The 22,217-nt window shown below is 37.5% G+C and overlaps 1 long non-coding RNA gene across 1 annotated transcript; it reads left to right on the top strand.

Annotated features, from left to right (window-relative positions):
• Positions 1 to 85: 85 nt before the first annotated feature.
• Positions 86 to 21,255, top strand: LOC122575997. Its single transcript, XR_006319622.1, has 9 exons — positions 86 to 153; positions 254 to 330; positions 857 to 974; positions 17,996 to 18,614; positions 18,740 to 19,182; positions 19,342 to 19,472; positions 19,704 to 19,919; positions 20,219 to 20,351; positions 20,414 to 21,255. It is a non-coding gene; the product is annotated as an uncharacterized LOC122575997 (long non-coding RNA).
• The last annotated feature ends 962 nt before the right edge of the window (positions 21,256 to 22,217 follow it).

Raw genomic sequence — 22,217 nt, 5'->3', positions numbered from 1 at the left:
TTACTCTTGGCTTGCCGGCGAGCCCCCCACTTCTTGCAAATCGAAGTTCGTAGGTAAATCGCGGCGCGGGGTGTCATTCCAGTGTGGATAATCGAAGCGATTAGATGTGTGCCCGTGTATGTTTACGATTAGTGCCGATCTTTCTACTACGCAGTATGTACTTTCATAATCACTCTTTCACCCCATAAATACACTAATGTTTACTTCATTTAATTAACGTTTCCACGTACGTTTCCTTCGTACGTACTTGGAGGTATTAGAGAGGGACGCCATGAAATTCAAACGGACGCCATGATTGATGATGACTACGATGCCTTTTGTGGATATTTGGTAACATTTAATTTATTTTAAAATAATGGAAAGCATATTTGAATAAGATTGAAATACTTCTTACATTTTGCTACATATGTATGTCGCGAATCTCCAGTAATAATGCTGTTAGTCACTTTTTTCAATAATCACAGACACGTTCTGCGCATTGCATTTTTTTGGTATTGCGCAGCTGTGTTTAACCGACGAGGAAAGCACGCCATATTTTATTATTTCGAAATACATGTCTCCCTGTACATCTCTAATGACGAGACATACAGAGTACAATTTTTAGAAGTCAATTATGTTATGGAATATTCATAGGCATTTCCCGATATTAAGAAATATTTTACTGTCTATAATAATATTTAAGTATATTAATTAAATAAAAAGATATTTAACTTGGTTTAGATATCATTAAAGTCATTTCTGAGTTTTTGCTTTTTATATCAGAATTCCAATTTTTATAGTAATTAGTTTTTATGAGAATTTCAGTTCTTTTTATTGTCTTTATGGACAAATCGTAATATTTTATGTTTTGTTACAGATTTCTTCCAGTCTTCGTCTCTTGCGTGGGATGCGGTGATTCCTGTTTACTGACAGTCTTCATTATGACATCTCCTGAACCACAACAACATCGATGATAACGTTCTTCGCGTTTAATGGTGAGTCGCATGCATTTTTGTTCTTTTGGTCACTCAATCATGTCGTAGGATGAAAAGTCCGAATCGACACGGGTGGCTAGTTGTATTACATGGAATTTTTGACGAGCATAGTGCACGTCCCGTTGTTGATTGATCCCGAGTTCAATTTTATCCGTCCAAGGGTATCAAATTTCACGTGCAAGAAAACACTTCGCGACAGGCAAATCTCGCTACTTTGTTCTCAAAGAATGTTTTTATGAAGGGATTGCCTGAGAATATTTCTATTAAATATTTCATTTGGAATCATATTATTCGTTCAATTTCATATTATTTGCATTGAATTTTACCCTCTTTTTCAATAAGTACATTTATTATTAACTTTTTTACTTAAGTATTTTTCACTCAAGAGTTTGTTTTAGTCATTAATTTATAATACTATTATAGTAAAGTAAAAAGTAGAATCACCAAAAGAGAAGTGAAATGAGGAAATGGTACATCTAGGAATGACCCGTTATAACGTAGATATGTTAAACATCTTTTTAGCTAAGGATTTTCGGGTTTAAGGCTTATCATGCTCATTACGAGAATTTCATTCAAGTAGTCATATTGTTTGTGTGCTCGGCAATTTGTCATAAAAGCGAGCAACTACAAATGGTTTCCTATTTTCTGCATCATCCACAGTATGAGATGTCATTCTTGTTACTACTTTGTTACTATGCTCATTTTTAGTATTAGTAGTAGTAATAGTAATACGTAGGTCTTGGTCGATGTATGCGTTGAATCGTCTAATTCTATTGAGCAAATTGCAGCTTCTTATTCATGTTACGAGTGACCAATCACGTTTATCGTATTTGGAATTAGTGTTGCGAAAAAATGTCATGGTGCATACTTCATGCATTATTTATTTACAAAATAACCTTATTAAAGTTAAAGACCTTATTTAATCTTAAATCGAGTGTCTTGTCTAGTAATTCTTTTATTATCAAGTTATACATCAAATCGCCCTGTATCTTAGCCGTTTCGTTTTATCGATAAAATACAAAAGAATGTACTTGAATATCAAACGTGATATAACGATGTAGTAAGAGGAGCGAACAAGTCGAGACAGAGGGAGTCAGGGTGTTACATCATTGTAAGGTAACAAGACTTTTAAGAGCTGCTCGAGCACAGTTTCGAGTGCAATTTAAATCTCAAGGCTGGAGAAAAATTATTCTCTACATGCTTGAGCCAGTGTGTCGAAGAAGATTCAAGAGATTTATCATTCTACTCGAAAATAGAGCATTCGTAGCCAAAGTAGTATGAGGTGTCGCGGTCGAGTTGATGTAACAGTTTCCTACGCAGAACGCATGAAAACTTCTGCGATATTTCTTATGGAAAATGTGTTGGAAATGCGCCTTGCCCGAACTAAAAGGGATGATCTTCGACCTTTTCTCTCGCTTCCATTTCCTTTCTCTCTTTCGTTTTCTGTCTGTTCTTTAGAGAGGTCCACGATAAATGAGATTACGACTTGTCGTTTCACGGGCGTTATCGGAACGCGGAAAACGATGCTTCCGTACAAGGAGTACTAGGAATAGAGGACGTCGTCGAAGCTTAATCCAAACTCGATTTCCAACGAGTGGAGAATCGGTGGGCGATCGATCGTGGAGAACAAGCCCCCATAACAGTCTAGGGGACCATCGCATCGTTTAAATCGCAAACGGGGCTACGATAATTGAAAATCGAGCAGCGGTCGTTCCGTTTTCTAGCCTCAGCGACCAACCTAATACTCGTTTTCTTTCTAAAAAACTTGGAGGAACAGAAAGTTCTCGATCGAGACTGAAGGTTGTGGCGCGCAATGCGTCCAAGCAACGTGCGTCTCAGGCACGGTTTGTCGCCGCACGGTCGAGCTATTTGCAGCTAGGTACGTTGCGTTTTTGTTTGTTCGAAAGCTCGTTCTCCGGTCGATCGTTTGGATTGGCCGCGTTCGACGACCGCATAAATTCGTAGATTCGAGCGCGCTGCTTCACGTGGACCAGCGATTTACAAGACATATGGTCGGTTGTTAGCTTCCTAACGAGGGTTTAAGCTCCAGCTGAGCGATGCCACTCGTTAACGCCGCCTGCTACGGCTGTACACTTACTTTCTAGATCCCTATGCAACGACCGCGCCATCATTTTTGTCCGCGTCCTCTGGCATTGATCGCCATCAATGAAATTACCCTCTTGCTTCGTTTTTGTCTTCGACTAAATGTGCCGCTCCGGTACGCTGGCATTATCTCGAAAGCGCTTCGAAATTCACGAAGAACCGTAACTACTCTATCCTTAGAGTACCGGTACGCTCCCGCGCGTGAAAAGCTCGTTGGTACGCTTAACGGAGAGGAGAATGAAGGTTCGTGGCTCGAGAGACAAAGTGCCTCGAGCTGATCGCTCTGTAGACGTATCGTGGTTTGCAAGATCAGGACGCTGTAGTAATGGACAAAAATCTACAGACCTTCTTGCTGACGAGATTGTTACGGAGTGAAAATGGCGGTCCGTGGTTGCGGAGCTTTGCTCACTGGTAAATGCTAACAGAAGGGAAGTTTTTAGAAACACTTTGTGCCGTGGCTTGTGCGGTTTGATGGCTTGAAGCAAATTGCCAGAAGGATTGAGAGCCTCGACTTTGTGGACCTACTCTTTTCACATTATTTTTTTAACCAATGCATTCGAGTCAATCGCTAGAAATATCGATATCGTTTGAAACTATCAGTTAATATCGTACGTTGGATATTATCGTAGCACGTATATACGTTCAACACATTTGAACAAGAACATTTTATTGGCGATCTAGTCTAACAGAATCCGTGTGAAATCGATAAGTTTATAAATCAGGTTGGAGAAGTTTAACTGTGTAAAAAAGCATACATGAAATTCTCAGGATTTTAGAAGCTTACAATTTTAAAACATTCCTCTTATATAAGAGAGTCGCATTTACATTGCACGCTTTAAATGAAAATTCCATGTCAACAAGAGAATGTATGATACTTTTCGTTATAAATAATACGCGCTTAAAAAGGAGTGAAATATAGGACAATGAAATAAATATTTTTAGAACGTGCAATGCATTAAAATTGCATTGTATGTAGACAAAAACGTACAAAAGCGTTACTGTTTACTTTCAGTTCTCCGACGAAAATCAACTAAACTCATTTAGATCTTAATTTTCAGGTTATGCAAACAATAATGTTCTAAATCATTTATATTCCATTATAACCATATCGGTCTTTATCCTCCTTAAAGTTCAATAATAATATTAGAAAAGCAATAAAATATTGACGACTAATTTTATCTTGTTTAGAGAAATTTATTGTTTGAAAATGATATTCGTCTAAATTTCAAGCTCCATTAGACAAATAGTTTTGGTGAACGAATCGTTTCACTAAACGTAAGGTCTCTGGATCTCGATACGTAAAAGCTCCACAAAGACTCTTGAGACCAAACGTGTATTTCGAAATATAAACTTTCCCCTGACGACTTTAATTTAAATTCAGGAATTTATCGTTTTACCATTTACGTTCAAAATGCAATGAAATGCAATGAAACGCAATTTGTGATTATTGTTTAAAATAAATCAAATAGAGGAAGAAACTTGTTCATATAAATAACAGGCATCAGTGTGAATTAAGTTGGATATGTAGGAATTAAATAGAACAAAAAGCTCGAAAAATTTAAAATTGTCACTTCTTCCGAATACCTGCGATATCCTTAACTTTAACATGCCAGAAATACGTAATTTTCTTTGCCATAATATCTTTTTTGGTCATACTTTAGAATTAATATAAAAAAATTGAAATAGTTCTCATGGAAAAAATGTTAAAGCACAAAAATAATGTTTGCTTTTCAAGTTTCGTCATTCGTCAGCCATTCGTTAGGCAAAAAGGGGAATAATTAAAGAGCGAAGTTTTCATTACTGAATCTTACGCACAGCGGCATAGATGTTTCAGTCCGTTTGCAAAACAGAATTTTCCCAGCGTCGAGTCGGGATTACAGTGGACTAAGATTTTTCAAACGTGTAACGCGAGAAAACTTTACGTTGTCTCTCGCGTTTTATTTCCATTCGCGCCGCGTTACGCAGTTTTTGTGAACGTTCCGTTTCGGGCTTGGTCAAAAGTTTCCCCAGCGTCCCCTTTTCAAATAATTCTGTATCTAGCGGGCAGATTTCCCGACAGTGAGGTCCTTTCGAGCAACGACGGTCGATGTCGGTCATAAAAAAGAACGGTTGCCTTTAATGCCACTACGTTCCCTAACGAGACAACTAAATGCGTACACGCTTATGTGCGATTCGCAAAAAGAATGATGAAAGATGAAGAAAAAAAGAATTCCGCTTCATGGCCCGCTAAAGTTCTACGCGAACTTTCGAACTTCCTTTTTGGATTAATCCTGGGGCTCGCCGTTTTTTATTACAAGCGACTACTTGTTTAAATTTACCTTTAGCTCTAACGCCGCGGAAATTTCGTTAATTATGAAGATCGCTTGTCAAAAGCGTGCTCGTGTACCTGATTTCATTATTAGGAGCGAGCTGAGCTATCTTGAGAAGGCGGAACAGGAACAGGAACGAAGTTGAAATGAATAGTGTAATTTTATTTCAATGGATCTCTCTGTTTGTGAAACAGGCAAGTTGAATTTGCACTGCTTATACCTTATGCTGAAATGTACTTTTCTAAATGTAAAACATGCAACGCTTATTTGTTAACGACGACACGATACTTTTAAGCGTTGCCCTTCTTTATCATGTCACAAATACCAAATACGTACAAATATACTAAACTTTATGATTCTGACTTAATATCGAAGCCAATTACTAAAGTAATTCTACCTACTTAATAAGATCAAGATTTTTGTCTCAGTCAGTTCTTTTTCAATTATGAGATACACAACATACGACGCCGTATAACAATGGTATATATTTATAATAGACAAACATTTGTTAGACATTCTGTTCGAATTATTAGAACGTTTCAATATTAAGGTATTTGTGTAATGGAATACGCTCTGTCGTATATACAATAGATAGCGATACATAACGAATTGCTCATAGTACGGTAAAGATATGACATTTCGATGTTTTTCCTATTAGCACCCAATTAATTGTATCAGATCATTTATATAACTGACAAAATAAGGGGATTGTTCGAAGCACAGTAACCTGAAGCAACGTCCTCGGTGTAAAACGCAAACTCTAATTAAATGATCGATGTATCCGACAGGTGAGGCAGTTAAGTAGCATAAAAAATGATACAGCGTCACGGCGCTTCTCATTGTGGCTCTTTCGACCCATTCCATTCCGTGATATTATCTTCTTAAAGCGTCTGGAAACGCGAGATTTAATCAACCAGTCGACGCGTCTTGATAAGAATAATGGAAATAATTAATTAGAGAGAGCAGTAAAGGGTGAGCAAGGATTTCAGGCGCGCTTGTTATCGAGATCGTTTTAAAAAAAACACGCCTTTTACTTCGTTTCATCGTTTCATGCCGACGAATTATATACGCGTGTACGTAAAAGAGCTTGCCATGCGACCATTTCTTACTTTTTATCCAGATTAGCGCCGACGCGAAACGCGCGCCAGTCAGATTCGCGGTTTCAATTAAGCAAATGAGAATGCAGTGAATTACTGTAGTTTTTCATCGGCTGTCAACCGTTCGAACCAGCCGATTCGATTCAAGCAGCCTGATTGCTCGAGAATTAACGTTTGCTTAAATCTCGCAATTGGTCGCAGTCTCTTCGTATTTCTTCGCCGCTCTTCTCCTCTTCCGACTTCATTCCCTTGAGTCGAAGTCGATCAAGAAACATTGGATTCGAATTGTGATCGAACTCACGTCTAAAGCATTGTCTGAAATAGTTCTTGATATGGTATCGACATCGGTATGCGATAAAGATTGATCGCCAGATATCGGCGACGAGTCGATCGACTATTTCCACAGTGCTGACATAAATCGGCAGCGACGACGTGAGAAGAACGCGTCTAGATCTGACATAAATCCAAGGTGCTTTATCGTTATTCATGTATTGTACTAAAATGAGCACAGAAACATCTCAGAGGACTGAAACAAGAAGTTGCTTCCTTGCTTTACGGATTTATTAAGTAGCTATTAAATATTCACTGGTTGGCCGTTCACCCGAATTCGGTAAAATTCAACGAAAACATGATCGGAGGTTGCCTCGAACCTATCGATGAACCATAATGTAATTAAAAGTTCTTCTGGCCTAGCCTTAAACTATTCCTATATTCTATATAAATAATCTCGATAAATCAGTAAATATAAATCCTTAAATCTCTTACATTTGTGTATATATATTTGTAAGTATATGATAGAGGAATTAAATAATAATATATATTTTGGGTATGCTTGAATAAAGTTGGAAGATTTGTTCCAAAATTGAAAGATGAATCCAACTACTCCAATCTAGAAACGTTTTGGAAATAGTGGAAAATTGCGTTAAAAATAAATACGCTATACGTTCGTCGAATGGCTGTTCAAAATAAAGTGTAATATGATTCAAGTCTGTCGTAATTGACTGCAGCTGCAGTTTGAAACGAAACAACGAACAATTTCATTTGCATCTGCTCTCCTTCAGTTTCGCCGGTCCACTTTTCATCGACGGATTGTTCGTATTCTGTCAATTTACTTTTAGCGTATGGTATTCGGTCTAATCATCTGCCGCGATAATAGCTTTGCCGCGTATTTCTAATTTTTTCGCTAAGGTGAAATGGTGTGGCGTGGGGCAGAGGTGAGAGAAAAGGCGAGAAGACGAACGCGAACATACGCGAACCAACGAAAGAGGGAGAGAAATAGAGGATAGGACAAACGACAGAGGAAGAAATGGTAAAAAGTGAGAAAGGGTTTCGCGACTACTGCGAATCGACAACGGAGAAACGACGTGGTACGGTTGCCTATCAGCCGCGCGATGCTCGCCATCAACGCGACACTGATTTATCATGCCTTGACGTACGACGTAGACGGATCGAGGACGTCGCAGGATAAAACGAATCGTCGCAATTGGCGGTGGCAGGCCGTGAGTTGTCGCTCTACAGCGTCACTTGTTTTCGCCGCCCGTTATTTCGCCCGAGGGACAAATAAAACTTGGTTAATAAATAAATGCATAAATATAGCGGCTGGTTAACAATTTGCTTCGTTGCTATTCGCCGCCATCTAGTCCGGTCTCGTTTCTTGCATTCCGAATGAGCGACATCAGCTTCAGGGTTTTAGGACAGAAAAGATAAAAAGGTAGGAAGACGCACTTGAGGTGAAACTTTGCGTCTCTGTGAACATCTTTGCGAAATCAACGATTAGTTATTTAACGAAATCGAACGTTTTTTTAGAGTATGATTTTCTAATTTTCAATTTTGAAGAAAAATGTTTAAGCCAGAACAATCCCAAGGATATATGCATGAATTATCGATATAGATAACCATTTTTAAGTAACAATTACCTGTTATGCAATTTTATTCCATTTTCACGTCGAATCGGTTATACGATTAAATTCGTACTCTGGATGCTTCTATTTGACACCTGATGAATAATTAATAAAACCACTGACTATTTTTTTTTTTATTCATTTCCTGCGGCTTTCTTCTTTCATTGCGCTTTTTACCAAACTCTTCTTTAAGATGGAAGGCGATTATGAATTTTGTAACTGATGAACGGAAGTTTATAATTAATTTAAAGATTCTTGTCGTCTCCTGAAGATTATAATAAGCAATTTATTTGATCCGTGATGTAAATATTCAGCTTACCTCGTGGGCGGTATCTTATTCTTCTTACTTATTATTTTGCTTATCACTACTTTTGTTCCGGTCTTTATTAACTTAACTCGACGTATTCATTAGGAATTCTTCGATCAGGAATTTTTCACGAAAGTATTATTCACGTTTTAAGATTCTCTGTATTACGTAGAAAAGATTTTTATACCCAGTCTAAAAGCTTAATCGGGTTACAACTCAAGAATCCTAACTAAAATTAGCTGAAATTTTGCATGTACTTTCGAAGCTTATACCGAGGAATAAAGAATCATTTTTTAAAATTGTGTCCTGAGAGAGCGGTTATCTTCGCCGAGAAATGAAAATCATCTCATAAAATTGATATTTTTTCACGTTATATGCAAGTATCTCTTGATATCTTCGTTAATTCGCAATAATCGTTTCTCGAGGCTAATCTCGAAGGAAAATTTGTTTGTGCAATTATATTTGTTCAGTTGTATATAACCTTCCCCGTTGGTATATTCTTTTGTCTTTGAATTTAACAAAGAGATTATTTGTCACAAGTCAGTCTTTATTTTATAATTTCTGATATAGAACGATCCGTTCCTTTTGCAATTGTTACACCGATTGACGGCCAACGTTTAAAGCTTGCCAGGATTTCCATGTTTGAACAGGATAAGTAACCCGGTAACTAGCAGCCAACGGCAGAACGAGAAGAAAACAGATGGTGCTGTGTTGAAATAGCTTTCATTACCTGTGCAGAGTTTGGATTCGTAGCACGTTTAGTTAGGAACGTCCGTTCGTATTTTCTGCGCAGTAGCGATCTTTAATTTGTCTCACGATCATTCAGATTTTTGTTTTCATAATGACAACCGTGTTTCGTACGTAGAATTTTCAAGATGTTAGTTAACATGCCGAATCACATCGAATTGGAATAATTTCTGAATAATTTAAAGAAACATGAGAATCAAAATGCGTGGTATTTATTTAACAAATGTCCAATTTTTTCATTACACGAGAGAGTCTTTGTTGATTAACTTTCCAAACTTTAAGTCTACGATATATTTGCTTGTAAATTGACGTCTGAATTTTTTAAACAATTTTCAACCGCAATTTGCAAAACGAATCCAACGAAACCTTCCTTTCTCACACGAACAAATGGCAGGAACAAATTGCAATCATACATCTTAAAATCTCGCGTCACGAATCACGGGTGATAAAACGAATCGGCGAGATCATCGCTGCAAGCGTTCGTAGCCACGGCGCGTCCAGAACAAACCAGGCAGAACAGACGAACGAGCCTTTTTACTTTATAACTCGCCCCTCCTGTAACGGTCCACATTAAAAGCGAAATATTACGACAACCGAAATCCTTTTGCCACCGGTATGGCTATTTCCTCACAGCCACCTATTTCATATCTTAATCTAAATGGTCATTGAGAAATAGAAAGTCACGAAAGGAACCTTCATCGTAGAATCGAAGCATTTACGTACCGATGAATATTGCTCTCATGCGAATGTTTATTAGCGTGTTGAATCAGGCGAATTTTATACATTTCGTCCTCGACCGGCAATAGATTAAAATATACTAAACCATAACGTTTAATTCTTGCAAAATATTATATTCTATCTGTGCACTTTTTCTCTCACAGCGTTATCTAACAATGGGCGAACCACAATTCGTAAATTCAAAAAATTATGAAACTGGAAATATGTGGAGAAAATACAAACGAAGCGGATAAATTTTGTGTTACAACTCGCAAACAGTAAGAGATAGAAAACAAGTTTTCAGACAAAAGTTGGTTCTTTTAATTAGGAATGTATCATTTGGTAGAGAAATTTGTAAAGTGAATCGTATAGCGAGTTATAACGGAAAATAGGAAAATAGCGGAATTTTCACTCTTCGAGTGAATTCGGGCAGCGAAAGAATATACACGCATTCCCAAAGTTCCATAATTTTTTTTTAATTTGCGGCCTGGGAATCTTCCCTTGCAAATCATTCATATCGTTTTATTTTAATAATTCTGAAAAATCTAGATTTGGTTTCTTTATATTATTTGAGTAGCTAGTAAAATTTCAGTGAAATAACTTTGCGTTAAATCTACAGCATTTAAATTAAGAATATCGAAGAATGTATTTGTTTCCAAAAATTGTATTTATTTACTTGTGCATGTTACAATGCATTTTAACACCTGAATCTCTTTTACAACGTAAAGTATTTATTTCAAGCATATCAGGTTGCTCATACGACGTGCGCCGACATACGGATTAAACACTCAAAGGGTTAAAAGCTTGCTTTAACGTGAAACCGATATTTTGTCACGTACCTCCACCAAATATTCGTGTAAATTTATATATATATATATATATATATATGAACAAATGTATTTTTTTCGCATAAATGAATTATGTTCATGTAAATGATAATGTTCCGCGCTACCATTTTAACGGAAAAAATACAGATCGAAGGACAATGCGACGTGTTTATGTTTAATTTTCATATCAGCTAGCCAATTTTCACAGTGTTTTTACGAGCTTTCCAGTTAAAATTGATTCACTGTAAAAATAATGAATGTATAAGTAGAGTGTGGCTTCGGTTTACCATTTAAAAAGCCGTGGTCAATAAAATTAAGTTAGTTCCATTTATCCAACATCGCCAGATTTCATAAACATTAAAAATTAAAATACCTTATGCTTTAAAGTAAATACTTTATACATTGTGTAATTGCAGACTGTACGCAGGTAGTAAATTAATAGTAAGAAAAGATAATGAAGTTGGCGGGCATGTTCTCTTCAACTGTACAAGTACGACTCTCACAAGTTTGCAGCATTATCGTCGATATACTTAGTAAAGCAAACCTGCAAACGATCGCTATTAAATTCATTTTGCGTAGATGAGAAGTGAATTGACAATATTGATTTATCGATTAATATCGGTTGCTAATGTTACAAAGATTAATTGAAGGTGCATTAAATTAACCGAGGTTGATCGAAGTTCTCTTTTATCGTACGAGATTGATCAGTCTTTTCATGTCCAATTTACGTCCACAGTCTATGCAGACAAATCAAAATTACAGTCAATCGCGCGATTATTTATACAACTTAACTTACAAATCGGCAACTAGAAACTTTTTTCATTTGGACTTGTATAAGCTGAATCGATTGCTTGAAATCTGGCTTAAGTTATTACAGTAGAAACTATTTGCATACGTAACTAGAACCATCTGAGGATATGCCAATCTCTTCAAATTGCAGTAGAATAGGAACTAAGAAACGATTCTCATTCCATTGAAGATTTACGCGAACAGCATGTATGGCATACATATAGTAGATGTCGGATAATATTCATCGGGGCTGATTTATCATGGCTGTCGACGTAAATCGATCGCGGAGAGACGCCAGCTGACAAGGACGATGGCAAAACGGATCGTCGAAATTGTGAAAGTCGGAGGCGAAGTCTGAACCACCGGCGTGTTGTCGCATCTTACCGGAAAGAAATAAGGGTTGACGTACGTGCCAGGCTGGATTCGCAAACAGTTGTCCCGTTCCCGCCTCGTCTTCCGGAACACGTGGGTTTCGCGATGGAAAGGAAAGGAGAATTCGTGGGCGAAGGAATGGGATAGAGGAAAAGGCACTTTGTTTTTCTTGCGGCTCGTTCTGCCGAGTGTCAGAGAATTCCGCGTAACGTTTGTCATGGAAACAGACGTAAAATGTATGCGACTGTTGTTCCCTGAGCGACCCCCTAGCCAGTTCCTCGAGGAAGTTCTTTAGTCATTTCCCCTCTAGGGTGGAAGAAGTCTCGGGGGCGGTCGCGTTCTCGAGGTAAACGGCGTCGTAATGCGGCCCAGTCCCCTCCCTCGTGTCTCACTGCTAAAATATTAACTCCATTACCGAATGACGCCGCGCCGTTCCTCCTTCGACCGAAATCGCTCGCCATTTCTCGCGAGGCAAAAACGATCTACGGTCCAAGTTGCACGTTTCAAGAGGGTCGAGCAGGTCGAGAGGGTCGAGAGACACTTTTGCGTTTGGAGGTTCGCGCCGCCGAACGCGTTGCGGCTACCTTCCGTTTTCCACCATCTTTTCTTGTTGTCTGTTCTCGAACGCTCTCCACTCTTCCAGCCTCTTTTTCTCGCTTTTCTTTTTCTTCACGGCGAGCAGGCTCTCGCGTCGATACGTTTGTCGACGTGTCGACCGGATTCATGAGACCAGCTTCCACCCTGCTCTCGGCGACTTTTCATTGTGAAAGCGAAATGCTGTCGCACCGCCGAGGCTTTATCTCCGAAAGAAAGAGCTGGTCGATACAAAGGGGAGCACTTTACCGATTAGCGACACTCTTGCACTATCGTTGATGTTCGAGATACTCGAAGAAGGAGATTCTTGAGAAGCCGGGATTTTCGGAATTTTCAGTTCACCTCGGTACCGCCGATCGAATCGCATTTGGACAATTGAAAGCGCGCTGCCGACTCGAGTGCATTTTAATCGGTCGTGACTCAGATTCGGGACGTAGCTGAAAGTGCGTCGTTTCTGGGTCAACGAGCTACCTGTCGCGAGACTCGGCCTCGAATGAAGTCAGGCGAAACGGTAACTTTGATAATCCGAACTAATTAAAGCGGGCAAACGTTTGAACAGTTTGAAGCGCCGCACAAGAGCTCAACGACTAATTGAAATCGTCGGGGACGTTTGTAAAATTCTTGCTGCATTCGAAGGCAAGATTCGGGCGGCTCGACATTTGTTCATCGCTCGCAACGTTACTTTCTGGACCAGTGCGTCGTACCTTGTGTTAATTAAAGCCAAAACCACGTTTGGTTGGTCGGTGCGCGAGCCTGTATTAACGAGCATTTAATTAAGAAATTGAATTGTTGAAACGATGCCGAAGTCCTTTTTTTAAAGCAGCTTTTGTATGCTCCGTTCATGTATCCGTTTATGTATGAAAAATTCTATCGCGAAGAACAACTTTGCAATTTATTTTGCGCGTATATTCGAAAAGAGAAGGACCGTTTAACATTAATTACATTAATTGCACCTACATATATAAATTATAACTCATTGTACTTATGTAATGGTCGTAATTAATTATGTTTAATGGAAATTGTATAGCAATACCAAGCACTCACTACGCAAGCAAAAATACCACTAATTTTATATTGTCTGACTTTCACCGCCACAATAGCCAAACGATAATTGATGACGTAGTGAAAACAAAGGCTATTCAGTAGAAATAGTCGACGAATGCGAGCTACGGCTATAGCGGCAGTTATAGCGGGCTGAAGTTGACGATCGCATGTACCATGAGTGAACTATACCTAGTAGCAAAAGAATCAAAGAATTCGCTTAAATTTCAATATTTTAATACTCGAATAATACGAATTACCTGTATTACCCATTTCGCGATGAATAACATCCGCACGACGATGCATAAATGGAATACGAATAAAACACAAGATGCAGGTTTTAAGCTCTTGTGTAAATTGAATATTCAGCAAAAATATTACTCTACTCTTCATGGATGTTCTTGATGCTCGATCCAATTAGTAGATACATCCTAATCTCTTCTCCATTAGTACATTAACCGAGATATGGGGATCCTTTCAGCATCGAAGTATGATAAGTTTTAGAAGCTACTCAAAGCGGATTATCTCTATAATTCAATTTAATTGTGAACGCGTATGTTACGATATAATTTGATGGTCCTAGTTTATCGGATATTCGACGAAGAATTGTGCTTGCGAAATTAAAGAAGGCATTTTTAACGGTCACATAACGCGCGTAACAGTAACGATAAATTTTAATTATCTGATAGTTTATTGCCCCACTGTCTTTGCGTAATGGCGTAAAATAGCACAGAGGAGCCGTACACGCCAAGACAAATAACGCTTCCGATATCGGTTAATAATTCGAACAGCCGAATAAAAAGAAAATATCTGTGCATAAAGACCGATCCCCCTAATAAACGAGAGTTTATATATTTCCTGCGTTTATGCTCTATTATTTATCGGTAATAATTCGAATCGGACCATCGATTTTACTCTCCCATCACTATTCACAAAACGAACGAAATGGCCCCATTCGTATATTCAATCCCTCTTTCGTCTATGCGCATTGTTCCTGTTCTTTCTATGTGATTTTTCATCCCAGAAGTACAACTAATTCAGCTAAATTAATGGGACTAATTGTTTACTCCAACTACGCAACTGGATGAAAATATTCGTTTATCATTTTCTTTTTCGCCGAATTAAAAACAGCTAAGGGTACCAATGTTTCTTAGTGTATCGAGGATTATTTTTTCTATTATTTTTAAAGTTGCATATATCTGACGAAGTTTGTATTTTATGGAATAACCTGCACATTCAGTATTTTCAGTGAAACATTGAAAGGTAGATTGTGTTACTAACGGTATATTTTGTTTGTTGGTGATTTTATTTTTTCTATATTTTCTTAACTGGATATTATGGAGTTGACATTTCTACAAATAAATAAATTTCTACAAACGAATAAATATCGAGCACTGTTTGTCGCTGAGTTTATTAATACAAAATTGCTACAAGATTCCATAAAGATATATAATTTCCTGCTAACTGAATTTAAATTCAATTTTCTGTACCCAAAATTTAAATCATCAAAATAGATAATATTTTAAATATTTCGCAGATAAATATCGCGCGAGTTATGTTTTATAATCGAATAAAAACGATATATCTAATCTATTGCATAAAACTGTATGCTATTTCGCAGGGGAAGATATTTAAAAATACCGCACGTTGCTCTATAGCATTCGTTGTTAAATGAGGATTACAAACTTTGGAAACTTTGTTCCCTGTTACGGCACTTTCTCATTCTTGCTGGTAACGTTCGCTTTTAAAGATATTGCTTTTTCACCCGCAATAGTGATTGAAGTATAATAAACTCGCTACGTAGCGAACGCTGTGTCCCTAATAAGTATGCGATCCCTAGATCCTAGTCTCTAGCAAAGTTTTGTTTATCAAAGTTGTGAGGTGCATATAGTAGAATAGGTGGAAACTATACTGCCGGAAATCTGTTCAACAACAAACATTTCGTATGTCCTTTTAATAAACTTTATAAAAGGTGAGCTGAGAGCATAATGTTTGTTTGTTGAGCATACTCGTTTGATTCGTTGATACTTTTTTCAATATTAAAAATACTACCGCTACGATCGATCATCATAGCCCGTCAAGTCGAAAGTCGACCTTCTTTATCTTGTCCGTTTATCGTATATTAACTTATAAGACTAAGCTTTATCGTGTCATAATATGGCACGACAGTTCCGATAAAAGATAAAATCATCCTGTGTCTTTCTATCCGTAATTTCCTAACTAAATTACGTTTCTTCGAAAATAATCAGGTGAACCACGTATTCTTAAGGAGCAGCGTATTATTTGCCCCTATGCCCAGTCGTTGAAAACGACTACGCAAAATGTAAAAGATCGATATGAACAACGCAATTGTCGTTAACACGAAGCTATTACAAAGTTCTGCCTGTTAGCGCAACGTAATTCACGCGTCACCGCGTCCAGCTAGGTTCTTCAATAATTTCGTGGGCCTTCACGCATTCGGTCGGTCGGCGAGGTCGACGCGAAACCCGTCGCTTAATATTTATCGCTGCTAACGCAATTACGTCGCGTTCCATTTAGCATCGAGCCAATCTAATTTCCACTCGAAATAGTTCATTACAGCCTGTCGCATTGAGCACTTTAAACCCTTGATCTGTCTCTAGGTGAATCGGTGCGTCAGGAATAAGGGAGCGGCTTTGTCAACGTAATAACTAATGTAATCAAACCGTAGCGATTCTGCGCAAAGATTATATCGGTAATCGTAGTTGGATCAAACCAGCCAACGCGAGATCAACGGAATTTTGTCCCAATGAAATAATAAAACGATCTCTATCTGCAGATTACGTTGAGGATTTCGGGATTTCAGGCTGTTTACTCCAATACGATTTACGATAAAGTATGATATCTATTGATATTGGTATGCTAGTTTATAACGGGCGAATGGATCTTTTTAATCTGTTTGTGTATAAGTATCGATCGCCAAAAGTAGATCGATTCTGTAACTTTTATTTACAGGTCACGTTAAAAATCGTGATTCGAGTGAGAACTAAGTGATTCCTGACGCACAAAGCCAAACTAAAATTTTAGTAATCACGACTTAGTATAACAATATCTAACTAAATAATAATACGCAGTAGCAAACATACGAAATAGATTTAACGTAATACTATTTTCACATTTTATCATCGTGGGAAATAGAAATTCTGAACATCGCTAAAATGACAATATGACAGTTTTCTGAATGGAGAATGCTTTCATATCGATGATTAAAGGCTGCCAATTAAAACACGTCAATTAAAACAGAAACTATAGCGTTGGCAGACAAAGCCAGATCGCATCCTGGATATATATCTTTTGTAATGGGAGGGTAAATTTACGGAGATCATGTTTTTTCTAACATCACTTTGCTCAATCAGCGCGTCGTTATTCGTTTTGAACAATTATTCAGTGAAAACTTTGCTTTGTTGAACATTTCTTTTATCTTTTGATTATTACAAAATACGTTTAGGATACGATGAGAATACGCAAAGAAATTGATTTAAAAGGAATATGGTTACATGGTGACAAATACCTTGATTCGATAATGCAGCCTACCGTTGAAAAGTTGAAAAAGGTATAGAAAAACCTTTTATCGAACGAAACTGAAAAAGTTGGCGAACAAGACAGGAGAATAAAAGAGAACGGGACAAGTGGTAACTGTGATAAAATTGATCTAATGGAGTGGCTCTACATCAGCGAAAACAATAATACAGACGACCATGCTGTGCGCATTTTACACGAAATGAAACAGCAAACGAATAGTAGTCCGATGGTTTAGGTGGCCACTAGAAGAATTTAGGTCTACCTCGTTACTTACCAACATTGAAAAATTTAGGTAATTCAGCAGCCGAAGAGATATAGTAGAAGCCATAAAAACTGTAGACAAACTTTCAATTTTCTTGGTTACTATTGAGAAAAATAAACTTCTATAATGCTACTTCAATGTACTTGTTGTGTTATTGGTCCATTGTTCGCTCCATAAGATGGGATTTGTTGATTATTTGACCATTACGCCTCTTCCTCTATCGCGCGATACTAAATATTTGCGTGATATGTGATAATTCCTGTTGATAGATTTGAAAACTCCTCAGGCATCGGCATATTTGGTTGAATTAAACAAATTAGTAGATACAATTTCAAACGTGTTATTAATAACAGACAAAAGTGCCTATTCTTTAACATGACAGTATTTAATATTTCAAGAACAAATTGAATTTCAGCTGGGCAAATGAAACCATTATAACTTGAGCTAAACCATAATAAAATATCGGGAAACAGAGGGAAACGGAAGGTGGCGCGCAAAAAAAGAGAGAATACCATTAATAAACAACGAATCGAGGAAAACCCATAACGGGAGAAATCGTTCCGGTGGCTCGCGTGCAACTGCTGATAAAGGAGTTTCGCAGGAGAACGAAGCGCGAAGGAAGGCCGCGAATTAATCGCCGGATCGTGTGTCGACTTCCAGCGGAGGATATTCGTTTCGCGGGCAACAAGGTAAACCAGAGAACCGGCTAAAATATCCGGTGCAATATTTAGATTACAAGCCTGATCCGGCAGGGAACTTTTCATTCGGCTGACATAACGCATTAACCAGAGCGAATCAACGCTGAAAATTAGTCTCTGTCCACTTGACGAAAGACCACGAGTTTCTGTTTCATTTTATAGTTCGCGCGATTGCCTTTTGATTTGTTGTAAGTTCGCTGATTAACGTTTATCGATGTCTCCGTATAACAGAAATTTTCGGCGTGAAAAGCTACATTCCCGCGATTTTTATTCGCTGTTTATGCTCTAATAGGGGAAAGGCGCTGTGAAATCTTGATGTAAAATCTGTCACTATCGGTAAGTTTATAATATATATTTATCGAATGCTAGTTCTATTAATTTTCTACTAATAGACCTATGTTTTAAATACCTATACTGATATTCTTAGAAATGAACGTTATAGAAAATTTTTCTTTTCATAGAATCTCTGTTCTTCGTATAATAGTAGTATCTTTTAATAGAAAGAACCATCTGCTATTACCAAATATCCTGTTCGAATAAAAGAATATCCGGATAAGCACAATATTTCAATATCAAAGTATATATGTATTCGAATAATGGATAACGAATTTTGGATGCCGGATGCTCTATCGTATTTCTATCCAAGGAAATCGGGTGGTGGCACCTTCGTCACGAGTAAAATAAGAAACGATGCCGTGACAGGTTCAACTGACGAAGCAACGACCTTCTTTCGTTGGACAACCCGCCGTCTGGGCCGCTTCCACGGACTAATTTAAAACGCGGCAGGAAAATGGTTTCTTACTACCGTGGCGGCTCACTCGAGCACGATCCTGTTTCAATTAGAAGAATAGTTCTGGCAAACGCTGTATCCCGTGATCGTAACTGACATGGCTGTTATTAAATGGTAAGGTGAATTTGTATTCGCTGATTTTTGCATTTTACCGTGATGTGACAAGGTAACGTGATAGTTAAAATGGTAATGTAGGCTGGTATGATCATGTAAAGTAAATTTTTACTGGAACAAACAAATTTTATACTACATATTCCTTTCTTATTGTCGTAGCAATATGTCGTGGCAAGGACGTTGAAGAAAATAATACGGATAGCAGAAAGGATTAATTTGGTGGAATGCGACAGGAATAGTAAGGTTTGATCGCAAACACATCGCTTTGAAGAGTTAAGCATCCCGAGCAGGTTAGTCGACTTCGACATGCACAAACGCCCTTCTATACAGCTCTATGCGTACGTACATACATACATGTGTACATACGTATATACGTACACGCATGTTTGCACGGGTATGTAATACACGTGTCACCGTGGTACGTCATACGTGCTACTTTATCAAACGGTATACAGGCGGTCGATAGACCGTACGAGCGTTAACGCGATAACCCGATAACCCGATGCTCTCCTTCGTTCTAGGATCAAGCGGTGTCCCAAGATCAGCCGACATTTCGTTATGATTAGACAGCAAGAGTATTTATGCAAATTTACGTTATTATAAATGCTACTAAACGAATAGAACCCTACGCAGCGATTTGTTTCGTCCACTAAATATTTATAGACCTCCGATATTTATGTAATGGAAAAATATCTATCGCACGATCTTTGGAACGTGACAACGAATGAAAATTTCAGGTAACTAAAAAAAAGGCTGGATGCTGGATTTTTCCCGGGCTTTACCCAAATGCTCGATAGCTGGGTATTATAAAACGCATCTGTCGCCTAAATTTGCTGACCTTCTGGCCTTTAAAATGGCCTTCGTCTTAACACTGATTAAGCATTTTTTACTTCCCTCGGTGAATACTATTCAGCTACCAGGCCCTATGTCTTTTTTATCGTAGCCAGTATAAAGAAATGGAATATGTACAGCGGTTAAAAAAAATCCTTATTTCCCAATGAAGCATTTTTATGATAAAATCTGTAAACTTTTGCAGTTATTTGAAAGTATAATGCTAGGCGAGGCGAAATGTTGTTGACTACCACTAACCGATTGGTATATAAATCCTATAATAAATACAACGATGTACAAGCAGCTACCGTAGGTCGAAGAAGAAGAAGAAGAAATAGGTAAACGACAGGATACTCTATTTTTTTTTTTATTATATAATCGTTACCATTCTTTCGTCCAGCATATTTATGGAGGCAACGTATGACATCCGAGTTATAAGTACTGCATGCAATTTGTGTACATATATCACCTATATTAATCTACAGAACAATGTAAGTCTCTACACATAAAGATTTATACCTTCTACACCTGTACTTTTCACATGATCTATGCTGGACTGTGTAAATAATTATACGACCGGGATATTGTATTACTAGCGCCGTCTATTTTCTTCCTCGAAGAATCATGATATGGTGAGATCGAACATGAGAAACGTGTGATTCGAATTTTCGATTTTATACGATATATTCTTCATTAAGTTCTTTAGTCGAACGAACGACTAGAATGGATTATTAGCGAATTCGTTGATATTATCGTCTTCGTTGACACCCGAGTATTAGAATTTCCCTGGTAATTAATTTATCTAATTGCAAACTTTCTTTATAAAGAAAGAGAAAGTGCAAGAAATGTAAATAATTCTTAGTAAAAGTTGTGGAGAAATTTCGCATGCATGCATAGCGAATTCGACGGAAATTTGTTCCATAATGTCGGTGTATTCATCGCTCTGTTCATTACCGTCTTTTCATACTTTCTGCGAGTTAGTTCGCGCAAAAAAGTTTAATTTTACCAGCAAGACCCTTGTTTTCACAGCTGGAATGAATGTGAAACGGAATCGCAGTGATCTTGTATTAGCAGAGAAAATATTAAATTCCTAACAAGTTTGGCGAAATAAAAATTCCAGAATAACTACTGTATGAGAAATCTTGTCAAGATATAAAGAATTAACAAATATTTCTCTATATTCTTCTCTTATGATAATACAATTTTCTAAATGTATGTCGAAACAATCGTAGTATGTACATTTACATGTTGATTTTTAAGCAAGATGAACATAGAATTGTTAGAACGAATCTTACGTCTTCTCTTAAATGTACAATAATGCAAATATCGAAATTTTCATTTCACGGTATATATGTATCCAAAAGTCCATGGTATTTTAATTAAGCTTTTGTTAAAAATTGCCATTTTGAACACACGTAGAACGGAACTAATTGATGCAGTTAGTTAATGTTAATTAAAAGTAATTCGTGTTTAGAAAACAGAATGATACGCTTTCGAGTATTTCAACATTGGCCATCATTTATTTGTAACATACATGGTTCTGTCGCAGGTTAATTAGATTTGTTTGGATGTTGCAAGGTAATTTGATAACATTTAATTTCGCTGACCGCGCTTCGTGAATGTCTATTTTTATTTCGCGATACAAAACAGTTTTACTTCAGTTTTGCCCTCGACAATGTGCAAAATTACTTTGAGCTTATTGCACATTGCAGGAAATCTATTTCATATTAAATTATACTCTTGTTTTACTGCAAATTGGACTCATTGCTTTTATTACATCCTTCGTTCGTAAAAATATACATTTCGTCGCTATTTTTAGAAAAATATACAAATAACTTTTATTCTTCTCTACTACGTATGTACATAATATGGTAATATTTTTCATCGCGACACTATCTCGCAGCGATTTCAGTCGAAACAATGGAGAAACTAATATTAATCAGAAATTATTTTATGTGTTTTAAACTGCGCGTACATAATAACATTTTTAATCGAGGTATGCAAAAGTTCCAGTTCTTTCAGATATCTGCCTTGTCACGTGTGTTAGCACTGTGCCGAGCGGCGGCACTTTTAATATCGACAAGTGGCCGGCGAAGGGATATAGGAGGCACATGCTTTCCGTGACAAAGAAATGGCAGCCTGTAAAAAGTTCGTCCAACAAAGCGCGAAATGACATCAAGTATCTGTGTTCCACGTCGCTTTGA

The sequence above is a fragment of the Bombus pyrosoma genome, linkage group LG15, assembly GCF_014825855.1.
Source record: "Bombus pyrosoma isolate SC7728 linkage group LG15, ASM1482585v1, whole genome shotgun sequence".
Classification (NCBI taxonomy): domain Eukaryota; kingdom Metazoa; phylum Arthropoda; class Insecta; order Hymenoptera; family Apidae; genus Bombus; species Bombus pyrosoma.
The sequence above is the reverse complement of the archived record's forward strand: the minus strand, read 5'-3'. Positions and strand labels throughout refer to the sequence as shown.